The 16779-nt window shown below is 41.8% G+C and overlaps 1 pseudogene; it reads right to left on the bottom strand.

Annotated features, from left to right (window-relative positions):
• Nucleotides 1–1510: 1510 nt before the first annotated feature.
• On the bottom strand, nt 1511–10751 carry LOC120066527 (annotated as a pseudogene).
• Between the last annotated feature and the right edge of the window lie 6028 nt (nt 10752–16779).

The following is a 16779-nucleotide window of genomic DNA, read 5'->3' as shown; positions in this document are numbered from 1 at the left end:
TCTACCCTTCACAGATCTATGACCATTTCAAGCAGGTGTTTGTGTTTTCAAAGGAAGAAAAACACATTTTGTGGGAGGGAAAGAACTCTTTACTGCCGGTTGTATAAATACACTTCCCTCGTGATGGGCTGCATGTTACTTCCTGTGTCTTGCTGTGGGGATGATGAGGCGGTATGGTCACATGGTAGTTCATACACCCTCAGGCCAATCAAAACACCACAAACATCAGGGCTGTTTTCATTAGGGCACACCCTAGTAGTCCCTCCCGGTTTAAGTATTTTTTCATCCGTTTGGTGTCTAATGAACAAGGCCCAGGCCTTCTAATGCCATTTAACTTTCTCACTTAATATGATAACATGCTGCTGTAGTGTATTTTTGCAGTCCAATATGTCTGGTGGTGTCATGCTTTTCCCTTGGAGGGGTATGGTGAGAGACACAGATCCCTTATCCCTTCCAGTAATGGAATGAAAAGACTCCAGCTCAGATAGTTATTATGCTTCCCTCGAAAGCTGTCTGCTGTCTTCAGTGATAGCTAGGTGGGATACTGTAGCTCTAAGGCAAAACGCATTCATTCATTCACATGTTTTTAATCAACAGTATTTCAGAATTGGGTTAAACAGTAGAAGTAGGATTGCATGTGACATACATAATAAAACTGTGATTCAAGGACTTAAGTCAACACCATTTATTCAAGGTAAATGTGAATCTAAGCTAAAAGGCATAGAAAATGGACATTGGCAGTCGTTTTTTCTTTAATGTACATGTAAATTACTTAAACGCTCACCACTTAAATCCCCAGTAATAAGGTATCTATTGAAGATGAAACAGATTTCTCAGTTTTCAAACCCTTCTCTTCATGTAGTATGTACAAAGAGTTGACCATAGTATCTGCATTGTACAGTAAATACCATATTACCACCCACCACTAGTTAACGCTAATGCATCACGTTTCTCTTTCTCATTCTGCTCTAGTCTCCGGTTGTGTCGTGTGATTTATGAACCACAAAAGTTGATTTTTACATAAGGCAAATCTTTCTCAACTTGAGACAACTGATTTAGCATACGGTCTTCACTATTGAAGGGAGTGGGACACTGTCCTGCTGAATTAGCCAATGAGCCATGTAAACATAATTTCCCTCTTCGGATGGCACGGTCCAGCTGTCCATCCATGTACCACTTTGGTAGTTTGGTGTCTTTTCTTCATCTATTAGAAATATCTCATGTAGCATTGGCAACTACGAGTACAAAGTTATCCTTACAGTATATAAAAGTCGTTCAAAATGCCATTATAGAAAACGTCAACGACCCCAAAATGTTAATATGATTGAGAACAACCTAAACACACACTTATGCACACACCAAAAGGTTTTTGTAATACATCTGTCCATTCGAGAAGAATGAGTGAAGATTCTGATTGGCTGATCTCTCAATACTCTACCCTCAATAGTGGCATCATCATGGGCTAACTCATCATGATATCATCATGGGCCTCTTCTTCCTACAACTCCCATCAGACCTTCTACCAGTGATGGAAGGAGGGCGAGCCCATCTGCAGCTCCACGAAGAACACTTGATAGCGGTGCTTCCACATGACGAAGGCCCCCAAGGCACATACCAGTGCTTGGATCAGGTTCAGGGCAATCTGAAGCAGGAAGTACAGCTTCAGGGTGCCAGTGACCGCTCCACAGTTGCTGACCTTCGTGTAGGGGAAGGTCCTGGCGATAGGATCGTGGGGGTTCAGGGTGCACACGCAGTCGTCGCCCACCTCCAGGCAGCTGAAGCCGTTGGTCTGGGCGTAGTGGTGGCCAACGAAGGCCATGACCAGGGCAGAGAGGACCAGGCCCATGGCGCACAAGATAAGGTACAGCAGCTGGAGGGGCAGAGGAGACGAGGTGAGCTAGTTTAGTATAGCACAGAATATCTAAGCATAGTGGGGATTCCAGGGCCGGGGATACATTTTTAGAGGGAGGTCATCATTAATCCTGAAGGACAACAGCAGGGTCATGTTCTGCAGGCATGCAATGAAATTGCTTGAAACAGAGGACAGACTACGAATGACAACACTGTTTCAAAGCATTTTCCCTGTTGGAGCCTATTAAACATGTCTCTAGTTGTCTACACTAAGACAACTGGAGTTTTATGTCTTTACGCTACTTACTGTAATACATTTAAATGACTGAATGACAGCAAAAAAATCTAATGGAATCTGATCTTTTCACTTCTGATTTATGTGATATTCAAAAGTCAAAAGATTAGATTCCATGTGTTATTTTTACTGTTTACACATTAGGGAAAAGATCAGATAGGTTTCAGATATGCAAATAATTGGCAAAATATCTGAATTGGGCTGCCTGTGTAAAAGTCACGCCAATCAGTAATTGAATGTGTTACAGTAAGCGGAGTAAAGACATACAACTCCAGTTGTCTTTTCCCTTATGTGTAAACAGCAGAAAAACACATGGAATATGTTCTTTTCACTTTCGATTTATACCACCTCTATATGTGGATCTGAATCCTGATACAAACCTGATGATCCATATGCGACACTCTGATCATTATTTTGCTTTGCTCATGACCTACCATTTCCATGACAACCACCCCAATATTTAAAGGAACAGTGACCAGAAATGAGCATTCCATCCGTGTGCTACTTCAGAGGCTACATCAGTGTGAATGCGCAAATTTGATGTGGGTCACATGTAAAAGTGTAGACAGAAAAAAATCTGATTTAGATTTTTAGGTTGGCTGTGTAAACACAGCCTTAGTGAACAAGGTATGCCCACTCTCTAGCCATATCCAAATAGGTTTGTCTGCTAACAATTAACTCCTCGCACAGTGGCCAATAAATACCTGCAGGTCCTGGCTATCGGCCAGAGGTAGAACCTGACCCTAAGAGACAGAGCAGGGCTGTCTTAAAGGGGTACTTCACCACTTTATAACCTCATTCATTATGTCCAGCAGTACCATACCAGTATGTATATATTTTAAAACGTCAATATTTTACATGTCAAAAAGATACAAAGAAAATGACCCCCTTTGATGTTATTGGGAGTTATTTTCAAAATAATTCAGTTATTTTCACACAAAACATTCCAGTTGGAAGTATCCCTTTAATGGAGGACTGACTGCTTAAAGTAGTGTTCATGTGAGAATCCCCTGCAGCTACCATCCACTGTACCTTTATCCACATGTTGTGGGTATGTACACATTATGTAAATGATGTCTAAAAATACAGCTTGATAATGTGTGAGAGGGGCTTTGTGTGGTTTATGTAATTGGAGTGTACAATCCCAATAACACTAGCCCTTCATCTAAATCCACAGGTTACGTAACATAGCCCTGATTCGCTCAGTATTTGTTTTCCGGTACACGCCGCTTATAGCATTATGTCATGTTTGATGCTTGCTTAATTTGAAATGGTGTTTATGTTTATTTAAAAACCACTGTGAAATATGGAGAATTAAAGTACATCATGAGATGTATTGTACTGTGCTGAACCAAAGCGTGCTAGAAGCACTTCACAAAGCCTTTTATATAGCTGTACTCACGTGTTATGTTAGGCTATGAACTTTAGGAAGACATGAAGAAGGCGAAAATAGGGACAATCTTTTGTTGCAAACATTTACACCACAGAATGTAGATTGTATTACTTTTTTAATATATTGGTCAGCTTATACACGTTATAAGACTACTTCTACATACATTTTGAGTGGAGGAAGTCCACCTGTGAAAATGTTATATTTGGACGATGCTCCCCATTCTGGCATCTCTGCACTGCCTCCCAGTCTCACTCAGAATTGAATTCAAAACCGTCCTGCTGACATTCCAGTGCATCCATGGCAATGCCCCGCCATAAGAAGTGTTGACATGCTGCATGCACCGAGGTGTCTGTATAAACTACAAGCACACAGCTTGGACATCCATGCATACCCCACAAGACATGCCACCAAAGGTCTCTTCACAATCCCCAAGTTAAGAACAGACTATGGGAGGGCACAGTACTACATAGAGCCATGGCTACATGGAACTTTATTCCACATCAGGTAACTGATGCAAGCAGTAGAATCAGATATAAAAAAACAGATAAAAATACACCTTATGGAACAGCAGGGACTGTGAAGAGACACATACACATGATAAGACACGCACTCTACACACACGTACACATGTATGTTGTATTGTAGATATGTGATAGTAGAGTAGTGGCCTGAGGGAACACAATGTGTTGTGAAAAGTGTTATGAATTGTCATGTCAAATGTTTCATTGTTTATAACTGCCTTAATGTTGCTAGACCCCAGGAAGAGTAGATGCTGCCTTGGCAGGAACTAATGGGGATCCTTAATAAACCCCAGGAAGAGTAGATGCTGCCTTGGCAGGAACTAATGGGGATCCTTAATAAACCCCAGGAAGAGTAGATGCTGCCTTGGCAGGAACTAATGGGGATCCTTAATAAACCCCAGGAAGAGTAGATGCTGCCTTGGCAGGAACTAATGGGGATCCTTAATAAACCCCAGGAAGAGTAGATGCTGCCTTGGCAGGAACTAATGGGGATCCTTAATAAACCCCAGGAAGAGTAGATGCTGCCTTGGCAGGAACTAATGGGGATCCTTAATAAACCCCAGGAAGAGTAGATGCTGCCTTGGCAGGAACTAATGGGGATCCTTAATAAACCCCAGGAAGAGTAGATGCTGCCTTGGCAGGAACTAATGGGGATCCTTAATAAACCCCAGGAAGAGTAGATGCTGCCTTGGCAGGAACTAATGGGGATCCTTAATAAACCCCAGGAAGAGTAGATGCTGCCTTGGCAGGAACTAATGGGGATCCTTAATAAACCCCAGGAAGAGTAGATGCTGCCTTGGCAGGAACTAATGGGGATCCTTAATAATTACAAACACCTCAAATAACTGCTGCTATCCCATAATCTCACCGCAACCTCAGATCGCATGATAGCCTACTCCTCCACATCCCCAGGACCAAGCTCTGCTCCATGGGGGATTGGGCTTTCTGCTCGACCGCCCCCGCGCCTCTGAAATGCTCTCCTGGACCACGTGAAGGCACCATAGACTCTGGGCTCCTTTAAAAATTGCCTAAAACCCCTCCTCTTTAGGAAGGCATTCGGTTAGTTATAGCTGTTTTCTTTGTTGTCTTTGTCCTTGTAGCGTCAGCTGTGTTCTCTGTGCCAGTGGCCCTGTCTAGTTGTCCTTTTTTGTCCACGTCTCTTGTTTTTAGTGCACTCACTGTATCACTTTGAGAGAGTTTTTCGCATTATATATTCAATGTATTATTAATTGGTTGGAAAATCCAATTGCCTACATTGTATGGCCAATTAAATGAAACGATCAAGTCATGTCCAATAACTGTGCTCATCTACCCATAGGCTTCCTACAGAGTCTTGCCAATAGACATGTTGTGTTCTGCATTTCTCTGTATGGCCCTATACATACAGTATCACCTTTATGGTTCAACCATACAACCCTACAATCAGACATGGGTTCAAATCATATTTGAAATAAATTCAAATACTTTATCTGAGCTTCACTAAGCTTGCCTGTTGCAATGGAACTAAAAGAACAGTTGCAAAAGTGCAAACCCTGTCTATATGGCACTCTAGCCAGGCTAAAGCAAGTATTCAAAAGATTATAAATAGTATTTGAAACCAGGTCTGCATACAGTATGTCAATGTGACAATCAATGTTCTCTGTGCTGTAGTATATTGGCCCTACACATTACTTTAAATCAGATCCAACTGACTAAGTACAACCTTTGTATGGTTGATTTGAACGGGGGGCGTGCGTTTAGTAATGAATGGTATTCTGGTCTATAAATAGTACTAATCATCCCATTAGAGAGACCAGTTTATCTTGGTCTCCGCTCAGTTGGACAGGAAATTGTCAGAGGGCATGTGGCATTGCCGTGGGAAGTAGGGGTGCTGAGGGTGCTGCAGCACCCTCCGATAAATAGGAAAAATATATACAGTACCAGTTGAAGGTTTGGACACACCTACTCATTCAATGGTTTTTCTTTATTTTTACTATTTTCTACATTGTAGAATAACAGTGAAGACCTCAAAACTATGAAATAACACATATGGAATCATGTAGTAACGAAAAAAGTGTTAAACAAATCAAAATATACTTTAGATTTCAGACTCTTCAAAGTAGCCACCCTTTGCTTTGATGACAGCTTTGCACACTCTTGGCATTCTCTCAACCAGCTTCATGAGGAATGCTTTTCCAATAGTCTTGAAGAAGTTCCCAGATATGCTGAGCCCTTGTTGGCTGCTTTTCTTTCACTCTGCGGTCCAACTCATCCCAAACCATCTCAGTTGGGTTGAGGTCAGGTGATTGTGGAGGCCAGGTCATCTAATGCAGCACGCCATCACTCTCCTTCTTGGTCAAATAGCCCTTACACAGCCTGGAGGTGTGTTGAGTCAATGTCCTGTTGAAAAACAAATGATAGTCCCACTAAGCGCAAACCAGATGGGATGGCGTATCGCTGCAGAATGCTGTGGTAGCCATGATGGTTAATTGTGCCTTGAATTCAAAATAAATCACTGACAGTGTCACCAGCAAAGCACCATCACACTACCTCCAACATGCTTCACGGTGGGAACCACACATGCAGAGATCATCTGTTCACCTACTTTGCGTCTCACAAAGACACAGCGATTGGAACCAAAAATCTTAAATTTGGACTCATCAGACCAACGGACAGATTTCCACCGGTCTAATGTCCATTGCTCGTGTTTCTTGACCCAAGCAACTATCTTATTATTATTGGTGTCCTTTAGTAGTAGTTTCTTTGCAGCAAATCGACCATGAAGGCCTGATTCACGCTGTGAAGCATGGAGGAGGAGGTATGATGGTGTGGGTTTGCTTTGATGGGGATGCTGTCAGTAACTTTTTTTGGTTACTACATGATTCCATGTGTGTTATTTTATAGCTTTGATGTCTTCACTATTATTCTACAATGCAGAGAATAGTAAGCATAAAGAAAAACCCTTGAATGAGTAGATGTGTCCAAACTTTTGACTGGTATTGCATATCGACAGCACCCCCACCCCAAATTATCTTCCCGCGGCCATGGCATGTGGGTCTCACCTTGGCAATAAATTGCATGGAGGTACTCTCATCTGGTAGGTACGTAATGCAGTAGAGGAGGAAGCCCAGCAATGAGAACACACACAACTAGAATAACAGAGAACACAGTGGGAAATTTATTTAGTGAGGGTCATTCTCTAAATGATATGCTTTGCAAAATATACTTGTATACTTTAAGTTAATCATTCTTTAATGTTGGATTTAGAAATACAAAGACTGCTTTAAGGGAAAGGAAAAGAGGGAAACCTAGTCAGTTGTACAACTGAATGCATTCAACTGAAATGTGTCTTCTGCATTTAACCAACCCCTCAATCAGAGAGGTGCGGAGGGCTGCCTTAAACAACATCCACGTCTTCGGCGCCCAGGGAACAGTGGGTTAACTGCCTTGCTCAGTGGCAAGACATAAGGGGTCATGCATGCTCATGAAAGTCTTACATTGCATCATTATGCATTATTCCTGCATGCTTTAAGTAAATAGTTACCAGTACATGATCACTGCTTTTTTATTTTCTGAATGGCATATGTGTTATTGGGAAACTGAATCTATTCGGATCTGATAAACACCAAGTGTTGCCATGGTGCTCTAAGCCACACACACGCAAACCTCTTATCTTATTTGCTGCTGAGAGGGGCCTCTTCAACCCTCTTCAAGCTGTTCATCCCAAGTTCACTATTAATATTCTGCACTTTCAGCATCAGCTTGTCATCTGATTACATTCTTACTGCTATGGCAAAACAGTTTTCCTCCTCTCTTGCAATGACACACACGCTCTCTCAGAGCATATTAGAGTCTTGTGACTAACATGCAGCATCTAATTGAATTATTTTAAGCGGTGAGGAATCAGAATTCTCTTGAAGGATCTTGGTGAACTCAGTGTTTTTCACCGGGCGGTAAAACTCAGAATGGATGTTCCCTGTGTGTACTAAGACTTCCGATTGCACACATCTGTACACACTGTAATTAGGGATAATGGGAAGCTGAGAGAAAACAACATGTTTTTCTCCTGTACAGAGATGCAACTGTGAAGTACCTCACGTGGACAACATGATTTTGTTAAAGAAATGCTCATGTTCACCACTAGAAAGTCAATGCTATAGATAATAGAGAAAAACACATAGACCCCTGTGTTATCATTAGTAGGCCTCTATCGCCTTGGGGCTGAAAGCGTTCATTATTGTTGTTTCTATAGAGTAAAATATTATTTGTTGTAGCATGAGAATATTCCAAATTCAATATAGAAATGCTGTATCTTATGTAACTTGTATTACTCCTAAACAGAACTTCAGTGGAAATCCTGACTACATGTTAATACAATGTTGCAACATAAGGTAAAGTGTTACATTCTATTGTTTTCAGTATTATTTGCTTTATTTATCTGAAGACATTAGCTAACTAGGATTGAGGTAAGAGGCTAAGAGCCATAACGCTGACTGGCATTCTAGACTTGTTGTTTTCCCTGCAAGCCAAGTACTTTTACTTTTACAAGGCCAAAGTCTTGCCATGATTACAGTTGGGGAAAAGTTTGAAACTTGTTACAGCCCTTTAAGCCGGTATACTGCTTCTACGAGATAGATCTAATCAACAGTCAGCGAGTGAGGGAGCAAATGTGAAAATAACATCAAGCTAATTGCTAGTAGTCAAAATGTTTACATTTAGAATGTCACCCAATGTGTTCAATGAGACTGAGGGGAACTTTCCCTTTTAAACACTGAGATTCTAACTGCTATAGAAAAGGCAGTAAAACATGATAACCCTAATTTTGACTGTCGATGGAGATAATGTAAGATGGTGTGAATAGAGAGATGAGACTAGGCTGATAAGGAGGTGTATACTGTATGTGTACATGCAGTCAGGGCAAGGTGGAAATACAACAGGGACAATGTGACAAGTCTATGCAGAAGGACATACGGCGTACAAACTGAAGAGGTAGCAATTAGTAATGTGCAAGAGGGCCATGCAAATGTGTTGAGACAAATATGGAGATGAGATATGTACATATGTCTGTGTGCTAGAGTCATACAGATGTGTTTATTTACATCATTAGGCCATGCATGCAGTGAAGGTAGAAGAGAAGTCCATTCAGCTACATTCCAGTGGATGAGGTGGTACAGCCCAGTGTCCATGCATCTATTGTAGGTGAAGTGCATGGGAGGCACAGTAGGTAGAGGATCAGGACAGGTATCCATGACATACAGTCAAGCAGTGAGGTGAGGCTGGACAGAGGCAGCAACCATAGTGGCCAAACTGAGTGTCTATGCATGTAGATACACAAGGTTGCATTGACAGTTGACGATGAGACAGCCTATAGGGAGGTCAGAGATCTGTCAGTGTGGTGCCAGGACAACAATCTCTCCCTCAACGTCAGCAAGACAAAGGCGCTGATCGTGAACTACAGGAAAAGGAGGGCCGAGCAGGCCCCTCTCCACATCAACAGGGCTGTAGTGGAGCGGCTCATGAGCGTTAAGTTCCTCTGTGTCCACATCACTAAGGATCTATCATGGTTCACACACACCAACATACGACAACGCCTCTTCCCCCTCAGCAGGCTGAAAAGATTTGGCATGGGCCCTCAGATCCTCAAAATGTTCTACAGCTGCACAATTGAGAGCATATTGACTGGCTGCATCACCTCTTGGTATGGCAACTGCTTGGCATCCGACCACAAGGCGTTACAGAGAGTAATGTCGACGGCCCAGTACATCACTGAGGTCGAGCTCCCTGCCATCCAGAACTTCTACACCGGGCGGTGTCAGAGGACAGCTCTAAAAATGTTCAGACTCGAGCCATCCAAGTCCAAGTCTGTTCTCTCTGCTACCGCACGGCAAGCAATACCGATGCACCAAGTCTGGAACAACAGGACCCTGAACAGCTTCTACACCAAGCCATAATATTGCTAAATAGGTAGTTAACCAAATAGCTACCCGGACTATCTGCATTGACCTTTTTTGCACTAACGTTTTTGACTCATCACATACACAGCTGCTACTGTTAATTATATATCCTATTGCCTAGTCACTTTATTCCTAGTTATATGTACATATCGACCTCAATTACCTCGTACCCCTGCACATCGACTCTGTACTAGTTACCCCATAGATATATCCAAGTTATTGTTACTAATTGCGTATTTATTATTATTTTTATTGTGAAGTGTTATTACTTTTCTATTATTTCTCTTTTATTTCTCTCTTCATTGTTGGGAAGGGCCCGTAAGCAAGCATTTCACTGTTAGTCTATACCTGCTGTTTACGAAGAGCGTGACAAATAACATTTGATTTGATTTGTTAGACGATGAGGATCCATGCAGTCATGTAGTGAGGTCAGATGGACAAAGGGACCAGAGAAAGATAAGGCAAAGGCCCATGCAGCTACAACAGTGGCACTATGCCATATACAAGGATGCCAGCCAAGTGTGGGGTCTCCCTGGCCAGGAGCGAAGGGCTGATTGTGACCATGAGGAAGGCCACGGCTGTGATAGCCACCCCCAGCAGCAACTGCAGCAGGGCGATGAGTAGGGGGAAGTGACAGCCACAGCACTTGTGGGAGTTCTCGGGTGCTGGGCCTCCATCCTCGGCCTTCACCTCTTTCTTCTCTGATGGGGGGTGCTCCTCTTCTCTCTTCCTCCGGATCCCTTCTTCCCTTCTCCCATTCTTCACCTTCTGTCAGCGAGATGCGACAAGCACTTCTTCTTCAGCTTCTCGGGAGGTGGTTTTCTCTCTCTTTCCTTTCCCGTTCATTTGTTTGTCAGTCTCTTACCGTCGTGCTGTCTGTCGGGTGTGCTGCCTGCCGCGCCCCGCGCCCCGCGCCCCGCGCCCCGCGTTCCCTTCCTCTTCCTGCTCAGGGTTCCTCTCAGCATAAGCCCAGCTCTGCTGCTAGGCTATTTGGAACCAGAGAAGCCTCCGAACTAATATGGAAAACATTTAGAGCAGATTCCTGGAGCTGCTCTGGCGCCACTTAGCAGAGCAGCAGCACATTGAAGAAAAATAAGAGGAGGAGGGGGGGGGGGGGGCAGGGAACACAAAGGGGGACTCCAACACATGACCAGACATCAGTGATCAGTGATCAGACATCAGTTACATAGAAAATAAAACTAAATAATGTTTGCTGTAATCGGAAATAGAAAGCAATTAGCAGTTAGGGGTTAAAGAAAGATTGGCACAGAAAAGTCAGCCACGTCATTCTCGAATGAGAGCGATTGGATCCCTGTTGTCAACACCGTTACACGCACAGTTGGGCCAAGTGGTGGAAGCCAAAGTCACATGATTTAGTGGAAGAGGTAATGTGATCAGGAGACATGTGAGGGCATTACTGTAGCTCTGATCCTCTATTAAAATGATCAAAACGTGGATTAATTAGTCCAATTACAGTTTAGTCTCAAGGGTATAAGGAATTTTGGGGCGTTTTATTCCAAATAAATAGCAATGCCAAAGTAATGGAATTAGTCATAACATTATTATATGGTTTCAGAGCAACATTTAAAATTAAAGTAAATAATTAAATGCACAACCTCTAAATTGTCAAATCTTTCACAACATTACTTATGAATAGATTTTACAAGTCCTTATCTGTCTTGACATAAGCATTTTTTTTGAATATTTTTTAAATTTAATTTAATTTATATTGACAGAGGGGTACAAAAAAAACAAGGAAGTCACATTAACCCTCTGTCCCCCCACCCTCCCCCCGTCCACACTCAGTCATGAAATTAAACAATCAAAAGAGAAAAGAGCAGGATGCTAATCCTTTACCGTTATTCCCTCCCTCCCTCCCTCAGACCGAGCCCCTCCCCCCCACACACACATTCAATAAGGTACAGAAGAACCGCAAGAAAGAAGGTTCAGTAGCCCCTCCCCCCATAGGACCACTAAACCCAGAGGCCCCTCCCACAAAACATCCACTGAATTTTTGTAATAGTTTTTGCTGAGGCCTATTTTTTTTCCATTAATCGCAGCCCAATATATTATTTTATATTCATCCAATGTCTGCCATGTTTTTGGATGGTGTGATGACATCGCTGCTCACGCTGCTCCCTGTGCACACTGACTGCTAGTGTGCATGTGAAGTTGGGATGTGTAAACTGGATGCAACCCGGATATAGGCGGTCCATTTTATACCTCAATGCTTGCCACGTGGCTCTGTTTTTGACGATTCCGAGACATTCAAAATATCGACTTTGATACTGTTAGACAATGTTGTATGCATGATTGAGGAAATAAAATTATATTTTAGTATTAAGCATCTTGTTGTCCTGAGGTGTAATGGATCATGATGAATGGATATCACAACTGTCAGGCAAATTGATGTTCAGTGATTATACCACCCATTCCCACCATCAACACTCTTAATGACAGAGGCAAATGCAGCATATTGCTGTGTGTGGAGTTCTACCTCCAACTGCTGCTGGTGGAATCAATCATCAGCTTACATCCGCTGATGTCACAACGTGCTGTACAGAAACCCAGCCTAAAACCCCAAACAGCAAGCAATGCAGGTGTAGAAGCACGGATTGAGTGCTGTGCACAATAATGTCTGCTAATGTGGGTTAAAATGGCAAATGGTCAAATGCATAAAACATTGTTAATATTAAGACACGATCACTGAAAGTGAATCATTAGAAAGATTAAGTAAATGTAATGTTTAATAAGAGTTTGGAATCAATATAATTGAATTGGATCTAAGCCATGTTTTTATGTTGGATTTAATATATTAGTGTTTGTGAAACACTAAAAGTTCAATATATTATGCATAAAAATACCTCATGCTGGAAATATTCAAAAAGTTGATATTTGCCTAATATTTGCCTGATCTGTTAAAAGTAGAACTAGCACAATATTTTATTTTCAGTGAATATGCTCTCAGACGTTGAGCAGCAAGCACGCCTGCAGGACTCCTCTGCTCTCTCCAGGGGTTCCTAGTATTGGTACACTGGTTCTACACTAGTCGAACAGGGAGGTTGGCAAGTGGTGTGGTGTGAGACTGACAGTCCCCTGCATGCCTGTCACCATATTGCTCTTGGCCACCTGAGTGTAGCATATGGCTTCATCTGTCAACCACTCTGCAGCATGATCTATAGTACTGGTAATGAGAACCAATATTATTAGGACCAGACATCATGTGACATGGCCAGGAAAAACTCTCGGCCCTAAAGCCTATTACTGGAATCCTGTATTTTTATCTTGTCAGGTTACATGGTAACCTGGAAATATCCTATGGGCCTCAGTATTATCACAGCAAACAATTTCAATCCGCTTTGACTGACCTTCATGTCTTAAAGTAATGATGGACTGTCGTTTCTCTTTGCTTATTTGAGCTGGTCTTGCCATAATATGGACTTGGTCTTTTACCAAATAGGGCTATCTTCTGTATACCACCCCTACCTTGTCACAACACAACGGATTGGCTCAAACACATTAAGATGGAAAGAAATTCCACAAATTAACTTTTAACAAGGCACACCTGTTAATTGAAATGCATGGGTGGTGACTACCTCATGAAGCTGGTTGAGAGAATGCCAAGAGTGTGCAAAACTGTCATCAATGCAAACGGTGGCTACTTTGAAGAATCTAAAATGTAAAATATATTTTGATTTGTTTAACACTTTGTTGGTTACTACAGGATTCCATATGTGTTATTTCATAGTTTGATGTCTTCACTACTATCCTACAATGTAGAAAATAGTTAAAATAAAGAAAAACCCTTGAATGAGTAGGTGTGTCCAAACCTTTGACTGGTACTGTAAGTATTCTCACCCCTGAGTCAATACTTTGTAGAAGCACCTTTGGTGGCAATAACAGCTTTGAGTAGTCTTGGGTATGTCAGTATGAGCTTTGCACATCTGGATTTGGGGATTTTCTCTTATTCTGCCTTGCAAATTTTCTCAAGCTCTGCTAAATTAGATGGGGAACAGCAATCTTCAAGTCTTTCCACAGATTTTCAATGGGATTCAAGTCTGGGTTTTGGCTGGGCCACTCAAGGACTTGCACATTCTTGTTCTGAAGCTATTCCAGCGTTGCTTTTGCAATATGCTTGGGATCAGTGTCCTGTTGGAACGTAAATCTTCGCACCAGTCTAAGGTTGTTTGTACTCTGAAGCAGGTTCTCATCAAGGATTTGCCTGTATTTGGCTCCATTCATTGTTCCCTCTACGCTTACCAGTCTCCCAGTACCTGCCACTGAAAAGCATTCCCATAGCATGATGCTGTTACCACCATGCTTCACGGTAGGGATGGTTTTATACGAGTGATGAGCTATGCCTGATATTCTCCAGACATAGTGCTTTGCATTCAGGCCAGAGAGCTCAATTTTATCTAATCTGATCACATAATATTTTGCCTTAGGCTCTCAGAGTCTTTCTCAGTTATCATTATTCAGAGCTTTCTCAGTCATCATTATTTAGGATTCATTCATGATTATACGTAATCATGGTAGCATCCACATTAATGAAGAAGTGTTCAGAAACATATTCTATTCTTATTTACAATAAAAGTGACTCCAAAATGACATTATTCACCATTCAGTTCCTATTGGGCAAACAAAACTCTGAAACACAACCAAATAAAACTGCAAATGCATCCAACAAGTTTGTAGAGTCACAAGCTTGATGTAGTCATTGCATGCTAGGAATATAGGACCAAATACTAAACTTTTGACTACTTGAATACACATACTGTATAAGTGAATTTGTCCAAATACTTGACACCTTCAAATGAGGGTATGTAAAGTGCATTTATTTCTAAGCAGTATACAGATATGTATGAAAATACTGTGAGTGATAATTTAGCAAGTTGACTTTGAAAAGGTTGAAGGAGGAGACTTGACTTCCAGGATCCAGTCAAAGTTGTAATACAGAGCTTTGGGGTACTTTATTACCTTTATTTAACTAGGCAAGTCAGTTAAGAACAAATTCATATTTTCAATGACGGCCTGCCAGAACCACAGATTTTTACCTTGTCAGCACAGGGATTCGATCTAGCAACCTTTCGGTTACTAGTCCAATGCTACTGTCATGAATACTACCGAAGGTGGCTCCCCTTCCCGTTCGGGTGGCGCTCGGCGGTCGTCGTCACCGGTCTACTAGCTGCCACCGATCCCTTTTTCCTTTTCGTTTGTTTGTCTAATTGTTTTCACCTGTTCCTTGTTGGGGTGTTGGGAGGTGTAATATTTAGTTTCGTTTCGCCCGCTAGTGTTTGTGCGGGCTTATTGGTTGTCATGTTACGTCGGAGGTGGATTATTGATTTTGGGTTTTCGCTGTCCAGTTTATTTCACAGTGGTTTTTGGGTTGTGTTTGCGCCTGTGTTTTGGCGTCACCCCTTTTGTACCGGTTCCTGTTTGACTGTGGACATTAAAGCGTTTTTTCCCTTGAAACTTCTGCTCTCTGCGCCTGACTCTACACCCATCATTCTCCTGACGTTACAGCTACCTGCCGCTCCAAGTGGTCAAGTGAAAATACAAAAGCTTATAGCATCAGAGGATAAAAAAGCCAAGGCATGTTAAAAAGGCACAAAGGGCAAATTATTCCTCAACATTATATAGTCATTTTGAATTACGTATACATGAATCGTTACAGACATTGGTTGATATGAACCTGATAAAATGTTCAACTGAACAGTGAGACATCTGCTACTTTGGGTACTGAGAGTGAAATTCAGCAGTTTAACAAGTTCAAGATTGGATTTTTAGTTCCTGAGGCCTGAGGCCTATAAATAGTAAACACTGGTAGACTTTTAATTCAGACCTTTTTAAGTTATGTGTAAGCAAGAGCAGGCTAATTAATCATAATATGATTATAAGCAAACATATATGGAGTTTATTTTAAAAACACTACATCCACCAATGTTTTACTTTCGTGTCATTTCATGAGAAGTGATTGCTTATGAGTTCCTTCATGTGGTGTAAAATATTACTGTTCTCAGATTTTGTATTCATAGATTTTAGATATGTATAAAAATGTGTTTTTTTGCATAACGCTATATATCCCTTGTTTAGCTGAAATGGAATGTTCGTATCCTGTATATTTGACTGTGATACAGTACTTTCGGAAAGTATTCAGACCCCTTGACTTTTTCCACATTTTTTTACATTACAGCCTTTTCTAAAATGGATTAAATTGTTTTTTTCCCCCCTCGTAAAATCTAAACACAATACCTAATAATGACAAAGCAAAAACAGGTTTTTAGAAATGTTCGCAAATGTATTTAAAAAACTACTGAAATATCACATTTATATAAGTATTCAGAGCCGTTACTCAGTACTTTGTTGAAGCACCTTTCGCAGTGATTACAGCCTCGAATCTTCTTGGGTATGACACTACAAGCTTGGCACACCTGTATTTGGGGAGTTTCTCCCATTCTTCTCTGCAGATCCTCTCAAGCTCTGTCAGGTTGGATGGGGAGCGTCTCTCCAGAGATGTTCGATCGGGTTCATGTCCGGGCTCTGGCTGGACCACTCAATGACATTCAGAGACTTGTCCTGAAGCCACTCCTGCGTTGTCTTGGCTGTGTGCTTAGGGTCGTTGTGATGTTGGAAGGTGAACCTTCGCCCCAATCTGAGGTTCTGGGCACTCTGGAGCAGGTTTTCATCAAGGATCTCTGTACTTTGCTCCATTCATCTTTCCCTCGATCTTGACTAGGCTCTCAGTCCTGGCTGCTGAAAAACATCTCCACAGCATGATACTGCCAC

The sequence above is a fragment of the Salvelinus namaycush genome, chromosome 21, assembly GCF_016432855.1.
Source record: "Salvelinus namaycush isolate Seneca chromosome 21, SaNama_1.0, whole genome shotgun sequence".
Lineage (NCBI taxonomy): Eukaryota > Metazoa > Chordata > Actinopteri > Salmoniformes > Salmonidae > Salvelinus > Salvelinus namaycush.
The sequence above is the reverse complement of the archived record's forward strand: the minus strand, read 5'-3'. Positions and strand labels throughout refer to the sequence as shown.